The following is a 23,007-nucleotide window of genomic DNA, read 5'->3' as shown; positions in this document are numbered from 1 at the left end:
TAAAAAAAAAAAAAAAAAAAAAAGTCTAAAAACTAATAGGCATGCAGCATGTCTCCTTCAACAGAGGAGGTCACAAGAAGTAGCCAGGGTAATGATATAAACTGAAGGCAAAGCTAACAAAAACTTGGTGGAATGACTGTATGGGATGTGAAGGGAAAAGAGGAGTCACTTTGAGAGTTTGGTCTGATCGACCTCAGTGAAGACAGTTAGATTTACTAAGCTATGGAAGACTGGGGAAGGAAATAGGAAAAGAGAATTCAAGAGCTGTGATTTGGACATTTTAAATTTGAATGCTTGTTGGACATCCTATACAGTTGCTAAGGAAGCAATGGGAAATATAAGTCTAAAGTTCAGGGGAGGTGCAAGAATTGGGAGATAAAATTTCAGGAGTCATTGCCATAAGGATTAAAGCCAAGGAACAAGGTTAAGACTAACACCTAGGGAGTGACAGAGAAAGAAGGCCAAGGGGATTGAGTCATGGGGGAAAACTATGACCTTTAGATGTCAGGAAGAGGAGATGGGGCCAGCAAAGGAGAAAGAAGAAGAAAACAGGAGGAACAGAAGCACATAGTATCCCAGAAGCCAAGTAGAACGCAAGTAGAATATAATATTCTGAAGTGCTCAATTATTCACCTCAGGACAGTTAAAGTACCACGAGCCTTAGTATTTATACATAAATGAAGTTCACATATCCAAGATCTTTCTCAAAAGTTATTTGTACTTTAGCAAAGTTCAGGACTCATTTAAGCCTGTACAAAATCAGTTCTTCAGTCACTTGAATTCAGTCACAAATACGTAAATTCTGCTTTTTCAGCAATGGACATATACAACTTTGGAGTACTAGGTGATGATCTTGGGAATATAGCAATTAATATTCATTTAAAAACTTTTATAGAGTACTCAGTGTTCTGATAACAAAGCTAGATTACAAAGATCTTTTCCTTGGTCACTATGGGCTACTACCTGAGGAATGAAGTCTCCAAGTAAAAAAAAAAAAAGAGAGAGAGATTTCTTCAGACAGGTTACCTTTTTTAAAAAAGATAATAGATGGCTCAAAGAAAGGTCTGTGATAGAGGGAAAATCTCATTTTAAGAAAAAACTAATGAAAAATGTAGTTTTTTGGTATTTTCTTTAATGCAAAGGTATTACACAATAAACCAAAAATAAAAAAGCTATATTCTCACTTTACAAAGATAATCACTCTTAACATATTGCTATATATACCTTTTTGTATTTTGTAAAAAGCTTTATGAGTGAGACTTATCTGCTATGAGCATAGATTCCTGTTAGACTTTCTAAGCATTTTTTTTTCAAATTTTTTCTTGTACTCCAGTTAAAGACATTTCACATCATGACACAGTACAGATCCACAAACACAGATGAGACTGAAACAAATTCCATAAAATAGCCTTACTATGTGCACTGGTCTTATTTTTTTAATCTATTTTATTTTACTTTAACTTAAAAAATTTTAGATTCTCATCGTAATTAAAATCAGTTTATTCACTAAGTTGTTTTACTTGACTGACTTTGAAAAATACTACTCTAAAGAGCACATTCATGTCAGAAATTTTCACAGCAGGCAGAGAAAACATTCTCTATTTCAAATGATTTGGATTTTTTGTTGTAGAGCAAGATAAAAAGGAAAGTAAAACATCAGTAAGACATCAGAAGACTATACCACCTTATGAGGAGTCTTAAACAAAATAATAAAATTAGGAATATATCTATACCTAATCTTTCCACACTTTTAAGGTCCTCTACTCCCACGGTTGAACACACTTCTACAAATAAAGAAAACAAGAAATGTCCTTCCTCTGCAAAAGAGCTTCACTTTAAAATATACTTGACCTAAACACAACACAGAGGCACTTGTGTGTGATATAATAACATAAAAAATTATACTTGGACAGCAGAGAAATGGCTTCATATTTAAAAACTATAAAACCTGCTAATGAACCACAACTGATTCTGCTGTAGTTTTCTTAATGCATCCTTCCGTAAATGCACTTGCACTAGTTAATACAATGACATATTTTATACTTGGAAACACAAAATAATTCCTACATCCACTTGAAGGTTTATTCTTACTTCTATTCAAACCAGGTTTACAGATATATTTTACATTACAAATTAAGAGAATAAAGACAATAATCTGTGACATTAGTATCTATAGATGAAGAGCTGACTCCAAGGCCTTCTTTTAACATACCCTGGATACCCTGGACTGAAAAAACTAAGTTTTAGATGTTCATTTAGAGGACCTCACATAGACTTTTCTCAAAGGTATGGAGGAAACAGATTCATTAATGCAAAGCATTACCCAAACTGCTAAACTGGCCATGTATAAAGTAACACATCAGGGCCATATTCACTGTGAGAGTCTGCTCTCAGCCCACATACAACACAACCATATTATGACCTCCAGATTACTATTTTTTAGTAGAGTACCTGTTTTTTATTGTTTCTGCCTCTTCACCACCTGTCACTTCTTTCCACTCTAAACATTTTCATTTCTCTCAATCTAATGAGTGTTATAAATTTCATTGTTCAAAGTATATATAAAATAAAAATAAAAGGCTTCTAAGTAAGGATCAGAGACGCCTCTTATTTGAGCAAAGTGTATGAATTTTAATATACGAACTTTATGATGCCTATTTTGGCCCCCTACCTGATTATTATTTGCTTATTTGATGATATTCAAATAGTATCATCCTCATTCAAGCCTCCCCAAAATCCTACAAAGTGGTATTATTACCAGTCCAATCTTATAGATGAGAAAACTGAGCCACAGGGATGTTAAATAATACGTCCAAGGCCAAAGAACTAGATAGAATGTGGCTGATTCTTTTTTTTTTTTTTTTTAAGATTTTATTTTATTTATTTGACAGAGCGAGACAGCCAGCGAGAGAGGGAACACAAGCAGGGGGAGTGGGAGAGGAAGAAGCAGGCTCATAGCAGAGGAGCCTGATGTGGGGCCCGATCCCATAACGCCTGGATCACGCCCTGAGCCGAAGGCAGACGCTTAACCGCTGTGCCACCCAGGCGCCCTGGCTGATTCTAATCTAGATAATCTGACTTCAGTTGTGTGCTCCTAACTCTCCTTTGGCAATATGCTTTGCTGCCTTCTGACAATATGAATATCCCAGTGTGTTTAGTACCCTCAGCTTTAATATCTCTGACAACTCTTTGGAGGAAAAAAATTGGAATAACTGCATCAATTAGCTTAGGAGATCAGAAGCCCTAACTACCACCTTTCCCGTTCTTCAAAAGCTGCTCCAAAAGACATAACTGAGCCATGGAAGGAAAGAAAAGCCAGAGGAACACCAGTGGGTCAACAAAGCTGTTCAGGAAGTTTTCAGAGGTCTAGCCTTGTCTAAGATTACACCACACCTGTTCTACAGTGAATCCAAATCCAAGACTCTCCATTACCATGAAGATCTCCTTGCCAAGGATGATTTAGGACTGTTTGTTTTGAGATGCAGCCCTAAATGATCTCTCTGAATGCCTGCTGCATGTTGCAGATTTCAATAAATATTCCCGGAGTAAATGTGGGGTAGGTATTTTCTGCTCCCTGCTGCCATACCAAACTACTAGGCTCACCTGACTCTCAATTATACCTTAGCTCCTCGAAAGCAAGAAATGCCATATAACTGCTATCGCCTCAGTGCCCAGGACCATTCCTGGCAATGGATGGCATTCAGTAAATGATTGGTAAATAAATGAGTATAAAAACAAATGTCCTAACACAAAGCAGTATTAATCCAGATGTTTTTCCTTAATTTGAGACTCAGTAGGTAAAAGTATTCTCAAAGTTAAGAATTCTTTATCACTGTACTATTCTTTTTATTCAATTCATTACCTATTTCCCTACAAGTGGACCTTTCTTAACTTGTATATGTGACACATGGTACATATCTATTTACAGAAAGATACCTGATGTGCAAACTAATGGTGACAGCAAAATTAAACCAGAGCCAGGTTAAAGCCCTCTCCCCCATACGTGGTTCATTCCTGAATACCACAACGTACTACTACCATCAAAGAAATGATGCTCTATATTCTTTAAAATTACCCATTTTTATAGTTAACATACAGACATATTCCAATTATGAGATACTAAGACTATAAATGTCTCCAAGATTATAAAAACCTTGTAGTATGTTGAATTTAAAGAACTGTACATGGCAACATAATTTAAATTTGTACTGCACTAAAGAAGTAGATGAATAAAAGCACTATGCTAAGTGCTCATACATATTATCTCATTTAGCCATCATAAACAAGTCCTTAAGGTATGTACAACTCTTACCATTTTAAAGATAACGCCACTAAGAATCAAGGTCACACATCTAGCTAGTAAGCATCGGAGCCAGAACTGAAACCAGCTTTGACTAATATTCAAGCTCGTTAACTGCTCAAAACTCCACACCCTACAGTATATCCTCAACAAAACAACTCTTGAATTTTCTGAATCACACTAACATTGTGATAACATACCATGTTTATTTTTAACTTCATCATTCTGAGAAGTAAAATTAAGGAAAACTGTTTACCTTCCTGAGCTCTACACATACTTTCCCAACTTAACCACTGAAATATTGAATCATATAGAGGCCGTTTATCATTAACTTCCCCTTTTCTGAAATTGAGACTTTGCTCCTCCAATACTATGAAAACATACTGTTGGCATCCACCACTGTGTTCTGTATAAAACTTGCCACAGCTATTAGTGGCAGTGCTCACTACCCTGGTGACACGGTGGAGTCTTAGAAGACTTGTACTCTCTAATGCTCGTTCTAAAGGTTTTTATAATATCTACCACAAGAAATGTTGAGTAAAAACATCTGGGGAAAACAAGGAAATTAAGTGATTAAATATAGTAAATTTCTCTCTGCATGCAACAGCTCCTTCAGAAGATCGATTGTATGCTATTTTTGTTCCAAAAGAGCACAGAAGCCAGTTTGCAAATTTTATTTGTTTATATGCCAACAGGCTAAACATCAACATTGAAGCAATCAAACAGTCTTCGTTTTTCTCAGTACTCAAACACAATCAGAGAAAAGAACGAAATTTGTTTACTATGGCTTACATATTATTTAGGTATGTTTTCCTTGTCTCCTTTTCTGACTTACTTCCACCCAAAACCTCAATGAATTTTGAATCATGGGCCATGAATGGTGGTATAATTAAAGTAAACAAAATATCTTTTCTTTCTGCTTTCTTTCTTAGGGAAAAAAGGAAATTTGGATGTTCTGCAGAAACATCCTCAAGTAAGCAGGACTTCTGGACATTGCTGATGATGCAGAAAGCTGGAGAACATCATTTCCACCCATAACACATACAAAATAAAAGGTGGAAAATGTGCACAATCACAAATTTTCTTGAACTCATCAGAGAAGCAAGGTCACAGGACAAGCAACTAACCCTAAATCTAAAGAAAGAAGACATGGTCCTCAAAGACTTTTACTCAATATACTACAAAAGTCTTTTTCTCTTTCCATACTCAATCACTTGACAAGTTCCACTGATCTTCATATCTGAGTATCTCTTCAGTCTGTCTAGTTTTCCCCATCCCTAAAGATACTCCAAGTTAAACCCATCCATACAAATGCCTAGATTACTATAAAAACCCATCCAACTGGTCTCTCTGTGTTGCTTACTTTCTATTCATTCTTCACCTTGCATCAAGAACGACCCTTTTAAAACAATTAGTTGCTCAGGCACCCTCCTCCCCAAAATCTTTCAGTGACTTCCCATCATTCTTATGATAAAATCAACTTTTTAAACATGGCTTACAAGACTTTTTAACCTGGCTCCAATCAATTTCTCTTAGTTTTTGTCACTTCTATCTTCATATGCCATACAGCCACATCAAAATTCTTTCACATTCTTGAACTCTCCGTGTTATTGGTTTTCTGGGGGATTTTTTCATCTTAGGCTCTATACAATCTCTTCTCTCTACCTAGTCTACTCCCCTGCAGCCTCCTAACCAACTTCACCTAATTTCTATTTAACCTTTAGGTCTCTATCATTATTCTTTAAGAGTCTTACCTAATCGTTTTAGATTAAGTGAGGTGTCTTTGCCAGAAACCTCTCCTGTTACAGCTCTTGTATTTGATTATAATGACTTCTTTAATTCTCTGGTCTTCACCACTGTACTATCTGTTCATTAGAGAAGGAATTATGTCTTCCTGCCCATCACTGTATCCCCACACTTAACACAGTGCCTGGACATATAGCATAGAATCAAAATAATTTTTTTTTGGTAGAATGAATGAAAGAACAAACAAAAATAACAGTTTGGGAGTAGAAATTGAAAAGGACAGATTTAAATGGTATTCTGATCAACAAAAATCATATCGAAACCACATCCTCAAATAAGCAGGACTTCTGGGCACTGTTTATGGTGTAGAAAGCTCAAGAATGTCCTTTCCACCCTTAACACAAACAAAATAAAATGTGGAAAATGCACATTCACAGATTTTCTTGAACTCATCAGAGAAGGTCACAGGACAAACAATTAACCCAAAATCTAAGGAGAGAAGACAGGGTCCTCAAAGGAGAAATGGAATATGAACACTTCCTTACCTGCAGTGAACACCGGGCACCATAAAAGCCAGTATGAAGAACTCTGTTAAAATGTTTTAAAAGTTGCTGAAGGCCATATGTGGACTACCAGAAGAAAACAGAACCTTTGGCAAACACAGAAAGGAGGGGAATTCTCTGCACACACAGAATCTTTTCCACAGACCTCACTGGAGGCTCAAAAGACTAAGGACTAGGCAAGAGACAGAGAAGTCTTCAGTCTAGCCTTGTGGGGCAGACTTGGGAGAAAGAAAGAGCAGCCCATGTTGGACAAGTACCAAGCCCCACCTGGATCCTTCTTGCCTACCTTGCCTACACGGGGAAGAAAAAAAAAAAAAGCCTTAAGCAGCTGGGGAAAGACAGCAAATCCTGTTGCCCTCAGCCAGCAGGTGAAGGTCCACTGCAGCTAGGGAAAGTAAACAAAACAAAAACAGTAACACCTCTAAGCCTAAAGAAGCGGCGAGATTGCAGAAAAAGCCCCACCTCTGAGACTCAGGTGGAAAGCATCTACCTAAAACTGAAACTGAACCAAAACAACAAAAAATGCCATGCCCTCCTCCTCCTCCTCCACGAACAACAGGCTAGTAAGACATAACAGCAATTGACTACTGTGGGAAGAACAAAAGCACAAATTCAAGGGAAGATCTAAAGCCCAGGGGAGAGCAGACATTAAGAGAAACTCTTTGGCAAACCAAAACCCCACCCTAAACATAAGCTAACACAAGAAGCCTGTGGTCAAACCCAAACTCAGCTCAAAATTGTGACCAGTCTGGGCTGGCTCAAACCCCTCTCCCCTCAACACACACACAAACAGCTCAGCAAAAGATAAAGCATGTTCATTTCCAGGCATAAATACTATCTACTACTCTATACAAAATATGCAGATTTTAACCAAAAAAAAAAAAAGTAAGAGCAAAAACACAAAAAACAAAAATGAAACAAACAAACATAACCTGCACTGTTAAGAGACAAAGCACCAATAGAACCAGATTCAGATGACCCTGATGTTGAAACTACTGCACATGGAATTTTTTTTTTTTTAAAGATTTTATTTATTTATTTGACAGAGATAGAGACAGCCAGCGAGAGAGGGAACACAAGCAGGGGGAGTGGGAGAGGAAGAAGCAGGCTCATAGCGGAGGAGCCTGATGTGGGGCTCGATCCCATAACGCTGGGATCACGCCCTGAGCCGAAGGCAGATGCTTAACCGCTGTGCCACCCAGGCGCCCCTGCACATGGAATTTTAAATAATTATGATTATGTTAAAAGTTTTAAAGGCAAATGTGGACAACATGTACAAGCAGATAAGCAATTTAAGCAAAGAGGAGAAACTAGTAGAACCAAATGGAAATGCTAGGAATAAAAACACAGTAACAGAGCTAAAAACCTTCAATGACCTTACCAGTGGACTCAACATAGCCATGGAAAGAATAAGTAAAGATGGGTCAACAGAAATTACTCAAACGAAACAAACAAACAAAAAAAGAGAATGAAAACAAAACAAAACAGAAGACAGCATCCAAGTATTATGGGAAAATATCAAATAGTCTAACATACATGTACTTGAAATCCCGGGAAATAAAAGAGAGAGAAGACGTGACAAGCAATGTTTAAAAAGATAACAGCCAAGAATTTTCTAAAATTAATAAAGTATGTCTAACTACAGGTCCAAAAAGCTCAGAGAACACCAAGCATTGAAACGACAACAGAATCCAACACCTAGACACAACATATTTAAACTGCAGGCAAAAAGAATTAAAGATAAAGAAAAAGCTTAAAAGCACCCATATTTAAAAAGACCTATTATATACAGAGGAACAGGATAAGAACTTTTAGAAACTATGAAAGCCAGACATTTATTAAAGTGCCGACAGAAAAAACTGTCAATCTAGAATTCTACACCCCAGCAAGAATATCTTTCAAAACTTAATAACAAAAACTTTCTCAGCCAAGCAAAATATAATTCACCACAGCAAAAGACCAAAGAAGATAAAATATATAATCATCTCAACAGATGGACAAAAAGTAGGACAAAATTCAATATTCATCCATAACAAAAAACTTTCAGCAAGCTAGGAACAAAAGGGAACTCTTCACCTTGATAAAGGAGATCTACAAAAAAACAAAACACAAAAACAAAACCATGAAAAAAAACATACAGCATACATCACACTTGATGGTGAAAAATCAACTGCTTTCCTCCTAAAATCAAAAACAAGGTATGGATGATCACTCTCACTACCTCTACTCAACAGTGAAATGATGGTTCTAGCCAATGCAATAAGGCAAGGAAGAAACAAAGACATCCAGATTGGAAAGAAAGAAACAAAATTGTCTTTGCAGAATTACCTTCTATATATAAAATCCCACAGAATTTACAACAAAGCTAGTATAATAAGTGAGTTTGGCAAGGTAACAGGATACAAGTAGTAGTTCTATGTGCTATCAATGAACAAATAAAAATTGAAAATGTAAAGAGTTACCACTTACAACATCACTCAAAAACATGAAATACCAGGTATAAATCTAACAAAGTAGAATCTATGCTGAAAACTGTAAGACGCTGATAAAAGAAATCAAATATCATCTAAATAAAGTTCATGAATGGGAAGACTCAATATCAAGATGTCAAATCTCCCCAACCTGTCTTTACATTTCAATCAGAATCCCAGAAGGAATTTTATAGAAATTAACAAGCTCATTCTGAAACAAATATAGAGAGGCAAAAAAACTAGAAAAGTCAAAACAATTTTGAAAAAGAAGAACAAAGTTAAGATAACTTACTCTACCTTACACTAACCTTACCTGATTACTGTAATCAAACAAGTGTGGTATTGGAGAAAGGATAAATATACAGATCAACAGAATGGGGGGAAAAGTCCAGAAACAAACCCACACATATATGATCAGTTGATTTTCAACAAAGGTACAAAGGAATTCAATGATAAAAGGACAGTCTTTCCAATAAATGGTACTGAGACAGTTAAAAATTCATATTGATAACAAAAAGATAATTTCTATCCATATCTCACACCATATACAAAAACTAACTCAAAATGAGCCACAGACCTAAATATAAAGCCTAAAACTACGCCATTACTAGAAAAAAACATAAGAGGACATCTTTTTGACATTGGGCTAAACAAAGATTTATTAGATACAACACCAAAAGCATGATCCATAAAATAAGAAAAAAAATGTTTAAATCAATAAACTGGACTTCAGCAAAATTAAGAACTTCTGTTTTTCAAAGACACTGTTAAGAGAATGAAAAGACAAATTGCAGACTGGGAGAAAATATTTGCAAACTGTGCATCTGATAAAGAACTTTATCCAGAATACATAATGGTCTCTCAAAACGCAATATCCAAAAGCAAACAACAATTTGAACAATACTTTACCAAAGAAGATATAAAGATGGCAAATAAGCACACCACAAAATGCTCAACATCATTTACCACTAGGGAAATACAATTCCATTTATAAGAAATTCTGAAAAAAGCAAAACTTAAGGGACAGAAAATATATTAGCAGTTGCCAGAAGCTCAAGTTCAGGTGAGGGGTTGATTACAAAGAGGCAGAGAGGAATTTTTTGGATTGATGGAACTGTTCTGTATCTTAATTGTGTGGGAGTTACAGGACTGCATGTTTTTGTCAAAACTGACACAATATACTCTAAGAAAAGTAAATTTTACTGCATGTAAATTATATACTAATTTTTTAATGAAAAAAATTACATCCCCTAGAAAGTCCTATCAAAATATAGGTGACGGCACTGACTTCCTAATTTCTGATTCTGGGCTTTAAGAAGTCAGTGAGTAATTAGTGCAACCTTAATGAAGTTACATTAGTAAGACGAAAGATCAATTTGTTTCTTAAAACTCGAGGCTATAGTCTTTCCTAATTTAATTCTGCAGTCATTGCTTAAAACTTCCACTGACTTATTCAACTTAGCATGAGTAAGATTCTAAAACTTAGTCTATTATCTATTCTATACATAACCAAACCACACAATCTTTGCATTGCACTCAGGGAGATATATTGAACTATATTTTTAATCTGGATACTTTTGTTCTGAACAACCTTAGAAAAGAGGACACCGAGAATATTCTAAGATACTCTGGTAATTCCAAATAACATTAGGCACATCAATATATACAATACTTTTATCTAAAACATACCTTCTCGGGGTGCCTGGGTGGCTCAGTCGTTAAGCATCTGCCTTCGGCTCACGGCGTGATCCCGGCGTTCTGGGATCCAGCCCCACATCAGGCTCCTCCGCTATGAGCCTGCTTCTTCCTCTCCCACTCCCCCTGTTTGTGTTCCCTCTCTCGCTGGCTGTCTCTCTCTCTGTCAAATAAATAAATAAAATCTTTTAAAAAAATAAAAAATAAAAAAATAAAACATACCTTCTCTTCATAATCCCTTGCTCAAAACCTTAGTGACTCAACTAGAGTCTACAAAATATAAATTAATCTTTCCCAGATTCAAGGTTCTCCAAAATCTGGTGTCACTCTACTGTTACAATCATATTTCTATCACTGTCAGACAAATCCTCCCTTCTAAATCGGATGGCCTCACAATCAGTTCACTCCAACTTTTGAAATGCTCTCCTTGAATTGTCTCAGTTTAAACACTCCTCCTAGACACTATTCCTTCAAAAGACTTACCTCTAATCCAGCTTTTTCCTTTAACTGTTTGAAGACACATGATTTCACCCTTCTGTGAATTCATTTGCATACATATCTATGGTATCCATGTTATTATACACTAACTTATATTCTTCTTTAAATGTTTCATTTATGAATGTCACCTCATATTCTATAATATGTTTCTTGAGAGCAAATACTATTTCTCACATACTTACTTTTATCTTCAGGAACATAACAAGTACTCAATAAATATCCCAAGGAAAAAAATTAATGTGATTAATTAATATAAAAGTGAATTTAGGGGTGCCTGGGTGGCTCAGTCAGTTAAGCATCCAACTCTTGATCTCAGCTCAGGTCTTGATCTCAGGGTCATAAGTTCAAGCCCTGCACTGGGCTCCACGCTAGGCGCAGAACCTACTTAAAAAAATAATTTTAAATCACTTTAAATTTTAAATTAATTAATATTATATTAATTTAAAATACTTAACTTCCTGGAAAAGCTTATTTTAAAGCTTGAGAAACTGAAGCCAAGGGCACTAGCCTTTGCTTCCCGCGGTCTGTGCTATATCACATTCATCTTCACAGTTCCAGGGTTGAACAGAGTGCCTCACACATGGAAAATACTTAATATTAAAATATTTTACTAAATTTCATTTTCTAAGGCCAAAATAAGAACTAAAACTCTAGAGTTCTAGCCCAATCCTCCGAAGATTATATTAGTGCCTTGAAATGTTCTCTAATTTCTCACGTGTTCAAAGATTCTCCCCGAATAGACATTAAAAAAAAAAAAATCACAAAAACTATACTTTCTCCTCCTTTTAAAGCTCACAGAGCAACTACCACAGCGCTGAGCACATGCAGAGTAGGTAGGCAATATTTCTATCAGATTTCTTAAAAGCAACATAAAGGCAGCTCATATATACTTTTCTGCCCCACGTAAAAACATACTAGTTACTCTTCCTACTGGGAAGATTTATTTTTCATCATCTTTGGCAAAAATTCTAGAATGCTATCTGCCAGGTCCATTGCCCCAATAAATATGCATCCACAAGCAATTGTGGAGATAGATAGCTTATGGGGAGGGGGCACTCTTTGGTCAGGTCCCAACGCTGGCCTGTGGTTAGGGGGAAGAGAAAGTGGGGGGAGGGGTGTGGCCCCATGATTAATCACTGCCCACTCTGCTTAGGGGTATTTATCACAGCCCGCTGTCAGGTAAATCACTGGAAAAACACCTCTTCAGTAATTAATGTGAAGTGACGGATGGACAGCCCCTGGGCCCATTAATCAGGAACATCAGCAGCCTACTGAGATTATGAATGTCAGGATGCATAAACTGCCCGTGGATCAATAGGCCCAGGAATTCATCCAAGGCTCTCATTTCCGAGGCATCTCCGGTACATTAGGCTCCCCTGGCCCCTCCCCCAATCCAAAATGAAAAGCAAGGCTTCAGAACAAAGAACAAGAGCTGAGGTCTGAAGTGACCACTGCAAGAAAACAGTCAGGGAAGCTGGCCATGGCAGCAAAGGTACCAGGATAGGCAACATGAGCACAGAGCTATACCCACGGTCCCTGCCTTACAATGGTTTGACTTAACAATTTTACAACTTTACAACAGTGGGAATGCATACGTATTAAGTAAAACCATATTTTGAATTTTGAATTTTCATCTTTTCCAGGGCTAGCAATATGCAGTACGATACTTTCTAGTGATGCTGGCCAGCAGCAGGGAGCCGCAGCTCCCCATCAGCCGCGCCATCACAAGGATAGACAACCGATACACTTACAACCACCCTGTACCCCAAACAACCATGCTGTTTTTCCCTTTCAGTACAGTACTCAATACATTACATGAGATATTCAACACTTTACTATAAAATAGGCTTTGTGTTAGATGATTTTGCCCAACTACAGGTTAATGTAAATGAGAGCACTTAGGTTAAGGCACACTAAGCTATGATGTTCAGTAAGTTAGGTATATTAAACATACTTTCACCTTATCATATTTTCATCTTAAAACGGGTTTATCAAGACATAACCCCATTGTTAGTCGAGGAAGATCTGTACTGACCAAGAGGCTCTAAGATGGCTCATGGCCCTGGAAAAGCAGAGAAGCAGGAAGATGACAGTTAACATTCAATCACACAAGCCTAATTATCCATTTTAGGAGTAATCCAGCTTCTTGCTTCTAGTCTTTTACCCATTTTTTCTATCCGTATTTTCTTTTCTTTCCTTCATATTGACACCACTAATATAAAGTGGAGAGAAATAAGAGAAAGAAAACTCAATTTCTGCTACCTAACAACCTAGGTACAAATTTCAGTTTAATAGGAAAAAGAATTTGTATAAAATAAAATCACTGAATTATCCTCAAATTTAATTTAGCCTTATCCCTCAATACCATGACAAACTGGAAACTGCCAAAAGTACCCAGTGTTTTCAACTGAGAAAAAGGTGGTCAACCTGATTCATTAGCATTTACAACGCATTCTGCCAATGTAAGATATAAGTTAAAGGCTACACCGTGGCGGGGTTCCAGCAAAATGAAATCAGGTCTTAATTCTATTTCTTCTCCAAGCCAAATAAAAAACTCTCCATCAAAAGGATCTGTTCAACTTGTAAAACAGTATGGAGCTAAAAGAACATTACTGTTTGCTGGTCACCCCAAGTTTATCAAATTTTGTATGGAAAGTATGGCTGTGCTCTGGTCTCATACTGAATACATTCTAGGCTTGCGCTGACGGGAATGAGACTGCACTTGCTGCCACATCCCGCCAAACCCCAGTGCTGTGCTTTGTGGTCAGACTCAGGCCAGGACTGCAATTGTTGGTCAGAAAGTGTCTCAGAGTTACGGCTGCCTGTTCCGCTAAATCTCATTTCATCCTACTGATGGATGGATGGACAGATGGCTGCTTGGTGAAAGCAGCATTATCAGGCAGCTTCTATGGAGCCTCTGAATGATGGATAGCCCTCTTTCTACTTTCTCCAAACCACCATCGATCCAAGCCATATTTCAGCGGTCAGAAGCCCAGTAATATTAAGACACACAATCAGGTTAAGTTACTCGCAATGTAAACCTCTAGAACAGAAATTCTAACACCTCTGCTTTGCTGTCATGAACTAGGCTGAAAATGTTACTTTCATTCTTTCTAGCTGCTATCCCAATGAATTCCAACAGCTCAAAGCCCAAAGGGAACAGCTGGACTCCATTCCTAGGAGCACTCAGAAAGCTAGCTTGCCTGCCAAATTTTTTACTAGCCAGTTCTGTGAAATGAACTCTGCGGTATTAGTGCACAGATCTGTGAATATGTGTACCCAGTGAAGTGTAAAGCCATCAAAACCATATAAACCATGTAGGGTTTGTCAGTGATAAAATCACTAGTCTCAAATGTGTGGAGCCTTCGGTATACCAAGCAGACCCTGCCTACCAACACCAAGGATGATGCTTAATTAAAGCCAGGAGAGGTTAAAATTTTGTCTTTTGCTCATAATCCTAAAATTCTGTTTCTACCCAGTCTGCCTGGCTGGCTTCTACTCTCTTGTGTACATATCAAATTGTAAGTATTAATCCTTGCCTGTTTTCACAAGCACGCTTCTGCATCCATTTGTTCTGTCGCCTTCTAGACACCCATCTCAGCTTGTCTATTTGGACTCCATGCCCTCTTTGTCCCTTCCACGTTATCCAGTGCTCTCAGACAGCAACTCAGACTCATACAACTGGGCTCTGTATCAAAGTTATTTTCACTTGTATATGGAAGAAACGGATTCTGACTCCAGCTTTCTGACATAGATTCCCTTTGTGATATAGATGCCCTCTTTTTTCAAGCTCACTTATTCCCAAATGACTTCCCCTATGAATGCTTCCTTATCAGCTATACCCCAAGTCAGCTTGGCCTGGCTCCTACCTAGTATGGCCCCTCTTGACTGACTTGTTACACCCTGAGCCTATGGTCTAGAGAATTTGTTTGTGGGGTCAGAAAAATGTCTCAGTGGAGTGTTGTCCTTCTTGTTCTTAAGTAGCTTAATACTTTAACGTTTATGCCTTAACAACATTTACAGTCCTGTTCCTTGCCAAAAAAAAAAAAAGAAGAAATTATGTACTGTTTTTACAAGACACTACTTAATTATAATGTTGCATCAAGAATATCACTGCCCTTCACATAAAAATTAAAGAATTTTTATAGAATCTTAGAATTACATTACTGAAAGGGATTGTATAGGCCAGAATTCAACATCTTTATTTTCCAAATAAGGAAACTCAAAATCTGAGGTTATGATGTCCATAGTTAAATAGATATTAAATGACAAAGAAAGGCTGGAACCTAGGTTTTAATTATAAGTGCTGTGCTCATTCTATCATATTTCTCAGACATTTCATTTTCATCCTTGGGATTCCAAAGAGAGTGGAGATAATTAGGGTTGAGTGTCATTTGTGTGTCTGCCTGTGTATTTGGGGGGGAAGAAGGTGACCACAAATAACTGAATTTGGTCACCCATACTATTGTGCCTCCCATCAAAGTCGCCCACAGGTCATCTGAGAGCCACTCACTATCTTGGAGAACAAAATTTAATGAATCCCTGACAACCAGAAACCTCTACTCTTCTCCCTTCTTACATAATCGTCACAGTCCTATCTAGAAGGTTGAAAATAACAAAAGCAGAAATATATTCAATCCAAGTAGAATCAGAAAAGCGAGAAGCTCCATAACTTATTTAAACTAAATGGATATAAGAGCAACGTGACCTCCTCATTTCCAAGGACGCTACCTTCTTGTCAAAACACAGCACACGCTGACTGACTGGACTTCACCCTCTGGTGGTCAAAATGTGTCACTGCTGCATTTCCCGATTGCCAAGCTACCTCCTTATCTATCTTAAAAGCTTCTAGCTGAAAAAGATCTTTGAAATTGGCCAAGTAGTATAACCTCCTCATTTTAAAGATGAGGAAGGTGGCTGAGGAATTCATCTAAGACTTACAGCTATGTGCGTACCAAGTCTCGTATCAACTAAAATTAGTAGTTTTATCCAGTTGCCTCACCCAGTTTTTCACTCTGTATGTGCTCCGGAAATACTAGCTGAACAAAGTTTAATCAGGAAGCTAATTGTGCTGCAAAAATAATCACATAATGCAGACCAAACCAAATATATTATCCACACTAATGCTCATCTCCATTAGTATAAATGATCAGGAAGCCTTTTCCATCCCATTCCCACAAAATAAGTGCCTCATACACTGGACAAGAACTGTACTATGACTATTCTTAACACCAGACGAAACACTTCTTTCTCCTAAGAATTTTTGAAAAGGCACTTCCTTAGAAAAAACAGCTTGTGTTAAGTGAGTAATAAGAAATGACAATATTTTGAACTCTTATTTCTGTAAACTCCCTAAGTTCATTGAAAGGCTGTTTTATTTGCATTAACACAATACATTTTAAAATAATTTTTTATATTCATTTGCAAGGCTATTTTAAGTCAACATAACAATCCTTTCTTTTCATGAAAAAAGTCTTTTTACAGAGTTTCTATTTGGTTAAGATCTATTAAGCCATGTCTAAGAGAACAATGGCATATTTTTCAAAATCTGCTGCTGTGAACCATATATCTAATTATGTTTTCTGTTTCATTAAGGTTTAGGCCCTACATGTGAAACTGAAGAAGTGGTAAAGTAGTACCAATAGTAGCAGCAGATGAAGAAAAAGAAGAAAAAATAACCAACTACCATTTAATGAGTATTCACCATGTGACAGGGACTATGTTAAATGTTTTATACGTGTGTGTGTGTGTATGTGTGTGTGTGTGTGTGTGTGTATATAAAAGATCTCATTTGATTCCAACTATAATACCATGAGGTGGTTATTATTATCCCAATTTGACAAATGAGAAACCTGAAGCTTAAGTAATTCAAGATCACAGAGTTTTGAGCACCAGGTAGGATTTCAAAGTCCCTGCATTTAACTGCTACAATACACTGCTTCATATTCAGCAGGATGGTCTCTTACAATAATGTATTAATTTCATAAATATTCACAATTTTCTTCTGTATAAATACAAAAGCAACCAGAGTTCAAAGACTGCTGCAATAAAACAAGAAAACCAACAAGGATAAGAATGATAAGAACTTTAATGCTTTCATGGCATGCCTATTCCCAATAACCTTCCAGACTTGAAAGTGCTGACAATAATAATTCACTATTGTCTCTGAAACTTCCTCATTCACCTTGCCTCACCCTCAAAGCCATATGGTGAAGAACCTCACCAGGTGTCAGGAGAGGAACTCCCTCTCTTCTATTCCCCATAAGAATAATCTCTTCTTAATAATACTTCTTCCTACCAACTCCCCCAACCATTTGAAAACATAATCCTTCTCTACATACTTCCCTTTCTCCAGAGGCACATGTGAACATGGGAACAGCAACCAGTGAAACTGGTAACACAATTCTTAGATTGGAGGAAGCTTCAAGGCAGAATGTAGAGTGCACTTTCAAATCTGAGTCTAAAAACAGAAGAAACTTGTACATCAAACACCTACCGAAGATGGTATTTTCAGACGTAATCTTAAGCAGGATATAATAGCTACAGTATTTTAGTATTAGTCTGCGTTGCAGATTTATAGCCTTTGCCTCTCTGCATGCAGTTGCACAAGGATACCGTTTGCTAACTGGAAGAAATATTTCATGAAAAATCTGATTATCAAGACAATGAAACTGTATATAGGGTACATGAATCCAGAAGGATCGTAGGGGCACCAAAATACATAAACAAACTATGGCATGAAAAGGTTTTTCTCACAACGAAACACAATTCATGTCCTCAAGTTATTTTACACTCCAGTGGCTAGACTCGCCATGCATCGGCACCAACTGATTTCACGCTTTATAGGCTGGCAAACAGTCCGAAGCTTAGTCTCTTTCACACTCCACTGACACGGCAACCCTATAGTTCACCAACTTAACTGTTCAAAGTTTAATGTTAGTGCACCTATTAGTGACCACCTCAAAAGGCAGTGAGACCAAAATTTAACTGAATAACAGCAATATAACATGCAATAGAACGGTGGAGAGAAAACTCTGCTTCCTACTCTGCATATATACCTGGGGAAAAGAGAAAGGAAAAACCCCTCCTAAAACTTCTTTCCCTCATCAGACATCTGGAGGTTGGTCTGTATTTCTAGACTTATGAGAAAGTAGTTCCTCTCCTGGGTCTATCCTGGGTTTCACTCACTGATACCCTATAGTTGACATGAGAGCTGAAATAGACAAGACTTTAGGACTGCACCTCAAACCTGACATGCATTAAACTTGATCTTTCTTTCCCTTTGGGAATCACAGACTAAAGTTAATAAACCACACAATAAATTTTGAAAGCAGAAGCCACTAGGCTTAATCTGTGCTGTTATACATATTACCTCATTTGATCCCAACTACAAACTAAGAGGTAGTTATGATTATCTCAATTTTACAGATGAGAAATCTGAAACTTAAGTTACTTAAAATCACACAGCTTCCAGTGTTGGTTAGGACTCCAAAGTCCCTGCACTTAACTAGTGTAGTAGACTAGAATATATGCCTTGTAAAAATTGGAGTAGGGACACCTAGGTGGCTAAGTCAGTTAAACGTCTGGTTTTGGCTCAAGTCATGATCTCAGGGTCCTGAGACTGAGAGCCCCATGTCAGGCTCCCCACTTAGCAGGGAGTCTGCTTGTCCCCCTCTGTCCCTCCCCCTGCTCATGGGCACTCTTGTCGGTCTCTAAAATAAATGAATGAATGAATGAATGAATGAATATTGGGGTAAAACAACAGACAGCAGAGAAGAGCTTTAAAAACAAAACAAAACCAAAAAAGTGCAACAGCAATAAGAGAATAATTGCAAAGGGGGTGGAATCCCTATGTTAGAGATACAGTCACAATTCTGTCTCTCTCTTCCCTCCTTGTAGCTATGCTAGCAAGTGTGAAGGCCAAATGTGCCCGGTAAGAATCTGAAAAACCAAAAGCAGCAAGTTTCACTTCAAAGCAGGTAAAGAAAACATTAGAAAATTAATAAATGAGAGCTTCTCTTATATGCAGATTGAGGGTTTACTAATTAGAGATTCAAGAAAAACAAATACTGTAATTACCTCAGAATATAATTATCTTCAGAGCAATGCTCCTTTACAAATCAGTAAGCCTGTATCGAGCGCTATAGAAGGCTTTCCAAGAAGTACAGTGTACTGAACAAACATGACTCAGGTACTTAAACTGCATTTCAATCTATTATTCTTATGATACAAAAAGAAAGATAAATGTTAAAGACTGGAAAAGCTAGCAATAGGTAATGGCATTTTCTCGGAGTCAAACAAATATTTATTAAGTGCACATACTGTACTGAGATCTCTGCTAGGGTAGTGGAGATTGTGAAGTAAGACTACAATAATATAACATGGTTTGAACCACCTGAATAATGTAACCTCCCCTTTAAGTTGTCCCCACCTAACTGAGAAGGTAGTAAGTTTTTTTTCAAAAAATTTTAAGGTAATATATGATACCCAAATAAAGAGAAAAGGCAGTAAATGAAAGAAACCCTGAAAAAGAAATATCACTAAGGGCCTGGAATGGTTGAAGATGTCATAAAGTAGGTGGAATTGGAACTGGGCCTTTATAAGCTTGTTGAGAGAAAGAGAATCCGAGGGAGACATTCCAAGGAGGAGTAGCCTGAACAATATGAAGAGGCAGTAAGTCAAGAATGTCATTTTTGGAGACAGTTACAGAAACTAGTCTAGCTAGAGCCAGAGGTTGAACAAACTGAACCATAACTTGCCCCGTGTTAACTTCTATTCCACAATCCAGAAATACTCAGAAACCCATGCCTTATGTCCGAAGAAGACTGCTCCAGCTGGCCGAGTGTTTCTAAAAACACCTCCAGTGGGTGGGGTATGTGTATATAAACTGTAACATATAAATAAATAACAGGATATACATTTGTCTGAGATAAAGGCCCAGTCATTCTGGATCTAGATATGGTAACTGGCCTTACTACCATTACAATAATTCCTAGAAAAGATAAATCCCATCTTTATCACCCTGACTTTTAGTCTCATTTCCTGGCATGAAGTGGTACTTCTAGTGCCTTCAAAATTTTTAAATGTATCCAATCCATACTCTCATCAATAAAACATCTAGCCTTACAGTTTTGAGGACAGAATGAAACAATGACACCTTGAAAGAAAAAGTGAAATACATGATTTTCTACTCCACCAAACCCCCCACACCCTCTGGCTAGTCACTTCACAGCTGTTTTAGCAGAGCTAACAAAAGCTTCCATTCAAACTGCCCACAGAACGCGGGAGTTGCTCTGCTCTTCTCTCATTTGTTCCCCTCCCCACCTCCTCTATAACTTACACACAACCACCTCACTCTGCTGGCCATCTTCCCCAACTGCTGCCCAATTCACAGGCCGTCACAGATTGTCAGCACTGCGTTCAGGGAGTTGGGAAGTACTCTTGTGGGACAACGCAGTGTGTTAGTACAGCATTTTCCCGGACGCAATGTCACTCTTTATAGCCAGTTGCAAATTAGTTTCTTCTTAAAAAAATAATACTCCTAATAAGACAGGTACAAGGAGATTTTAAATAACCAAGATTAAAACTCACTTTGGTACGCTCTCAGATCGGGCCGTTTCAGACTCATGCACAATGAAATTCCATGCCTCTACTCAAACAGGCCATACACACACTCTAAGAACATCAGAAGTCAGCTTTCTGATGCTAACAAAAGCAAAGAGACTACCAAAAAAGATATGAAAGGAGAATCTTTCCCTTTTTTTCTGTAGCTGTGGCTCCTCATCCTTACATTCTATTTGAGAATACTTTAAGCTCAGCTCTCAACATCAATATTTACTTTTCATTATATATTGCTGTGTAAAACCATTTAATAGAAAATTCTGTTAAGGGGCGCCTGGGTGGCACAGCGGTTTAGCATCTGCCTTCGGCTCAGGGCGTGATCCCGGCGTTATGGGATCGAGCCCATCAGGCTCCTCCGCTATGAGCCTGCTTCTTCCTCTCCCACTCCCCCTGCTTGTGCTCCCTCTCTCGCTGGCTGTCTCTATCTCTGTCAAATAAATAAATAAAATCTTTAAAAAAAAAAAAATTCTGTTAAGTCACCAGTATCATTTCATTAGTTTCCAATCTTTTGCCATATGCTTCAGCAGCACCCAACTACAATTATCTTCTGACATTTGCTATGACTGACCCTCTTGATACCACTAACGCCTTCACCAAACATACCAGCTTCCCAGTTAACACTGGTGACACGTAAGAATCAGAAGTTGGAATAAAGTGAAAAGATTAAGAGGATGTGGGTAAGAAGAACCTCTTACAAAACAGTGGTCACATCAACTTACTGTATCTTCCTGGAAAAAAACTTAATTAAAAAAATACCTACAGAGTAATATTAAACAATTAAAATCAGTTTCACTATATACCTCATTATTTTTCATTTCTAATTTCTTTAATAGCATTACTCACTCTGCTTCACCATGCGTTACTGAAGATATAACTGACCGTCTAATTCTTCCTGAACCAGTTCTTCAAACCCCTACAATAACACGGCTTCTTTACTGCTCCCTGCATGAACCAAACGGAAGCTCTAGAGCTGGACAGGAAAGAGGTCAATTCTTGGTTCTTACGGTGAAGAGAGACTAAAAAGAGCAAACCTAGGATTCCAGCTTTGAGAACTAATGCTAATATTTAACCAGCCCCTGTTCTCTTTGCAAGAAAAACCAAAATTAAGAACAGTGAATAGAAGAAAATCTTTAAGAGACCTTAGTCCTTCAGGAAATTGCCACTCTCAAACTTGTTTTCCCTGAGAGTTACAAATGACACTAAAGAAACAAAATATAAGCAAGCAAACAAATATTTAGAGTAAATAAACAATAAACAATATTTCTATAATATATGCAGAAGTCATAGTTAACGGACTTACCAAATAAATGACATTTATTTTCTGAATAAAAAAACTCTAGAACACTCAGATATTGTGTCTGAAGGCAAACGCCACCAAGCTTTCCTTCTGATAAACAGCAGCCTCACCCGCAAAATAATAACAAAAGTTACTTTTATAAAAATATATAATTATCACTTCTTTGACTCTAGTCTATGCAGTTAACTTTCAATATCTCATTTTGTGAATACTAAGAGCTTAACGTAGTCATTTACCTACTATAGAACGTGCAATGAAAATAAACATGAACGACAAAAATATTTCTTAGAAGCTCATCAACCAAACAGAATAAAAAATGTCATCTTTTCTCAGTCCTGTGAGAACTAATGTGAGGGGACAGAAGTGCCTATCAAATGCCATTTAAAAAAGGGAAAGAGAGAAAAAGACAGATAAAAAACAAAATAATACAAATGATGAAAAACACAAAAAGACGTCATTATTATAGCTCTAACCTACAAGATGGCACAAGGTGGGTGCTCAGTAAGAATACACTGGATGGCTGGATGGACAAAAAATAAACTAGCAAAGAACAAATAAATGACATCAGCAGAGAAATGCAAAATAAATGCACTTTTTTTGTCCATCAAACTGACAAAGATTTAAAAAAAGAAGAATAAGGTCCTGGGGCGCCTGGGTGGCACAGCGGTTAAGCATCTGCCTTCGGCTCAGGGCATGATCCCGGTGTTGTGGGATCGAGCCCCACATCAGGCTCCTCCGCTGTGAGCCTGCTTCTTCCTCTCCCACTCCCTCTGCTTGTGCTCCCTCTCTCACTGGCTGTCTCTATCTCTGTCAAAT

At 37.5% G+C, this 23,007-nt stretch overlaps 1 protein-coding gene across 4 annotated transcripts in view; it reads right to left on the bottom strand.

Annotated features, from left to right (window-relative positions):
* R3HCC1L (R3H domain and coiled-coil containing 1 like) overlaps positions 1-23,007 on the bottom strand; it is a 98,707-nt gene that overhangs the window by 54,339 nt on the left and 21,361 nt on the right. For 3 of the 4 annotated variants that reach the window (XM_034663103.1, XM_034663105.1, XM_034663104.1), the window contains exon 1: positions 10,770-10,831. The exons of the other annotated variant lie outside the window; for it this stretch is intronic. The gene's annotated coding sequence lies outside the window, so the exon portion shown is untranslated. Of the gene's footprint in view, positions 1-10,769; positions 10,832-23,007 lie in introns of those variants that run through there. 4 annotated transcript variants of the gene reach the window in all.

The sequence above is a fragment of the Ailuropoda melanoleuca genome, chromosome 6 (genome assembly GCF_002007445.2).
Source record: "Ailuropoda melanoleuca isolate Jingjing chromosome 6, ASM200744v2, whole genome shotgun sequence".
Taxonomy (NCBI): Eukaryota; Metazoa; Chordata; class Mammalia; order Carnivora; family Ursidae; genus Ailuropoda; species Ailuropoda melanoleuca.
The sequence above is the reverse complement of the archived record's forward strand: the minus strand, read 5'-3'. Positions and strand labels throughout refer to the sequence as shown.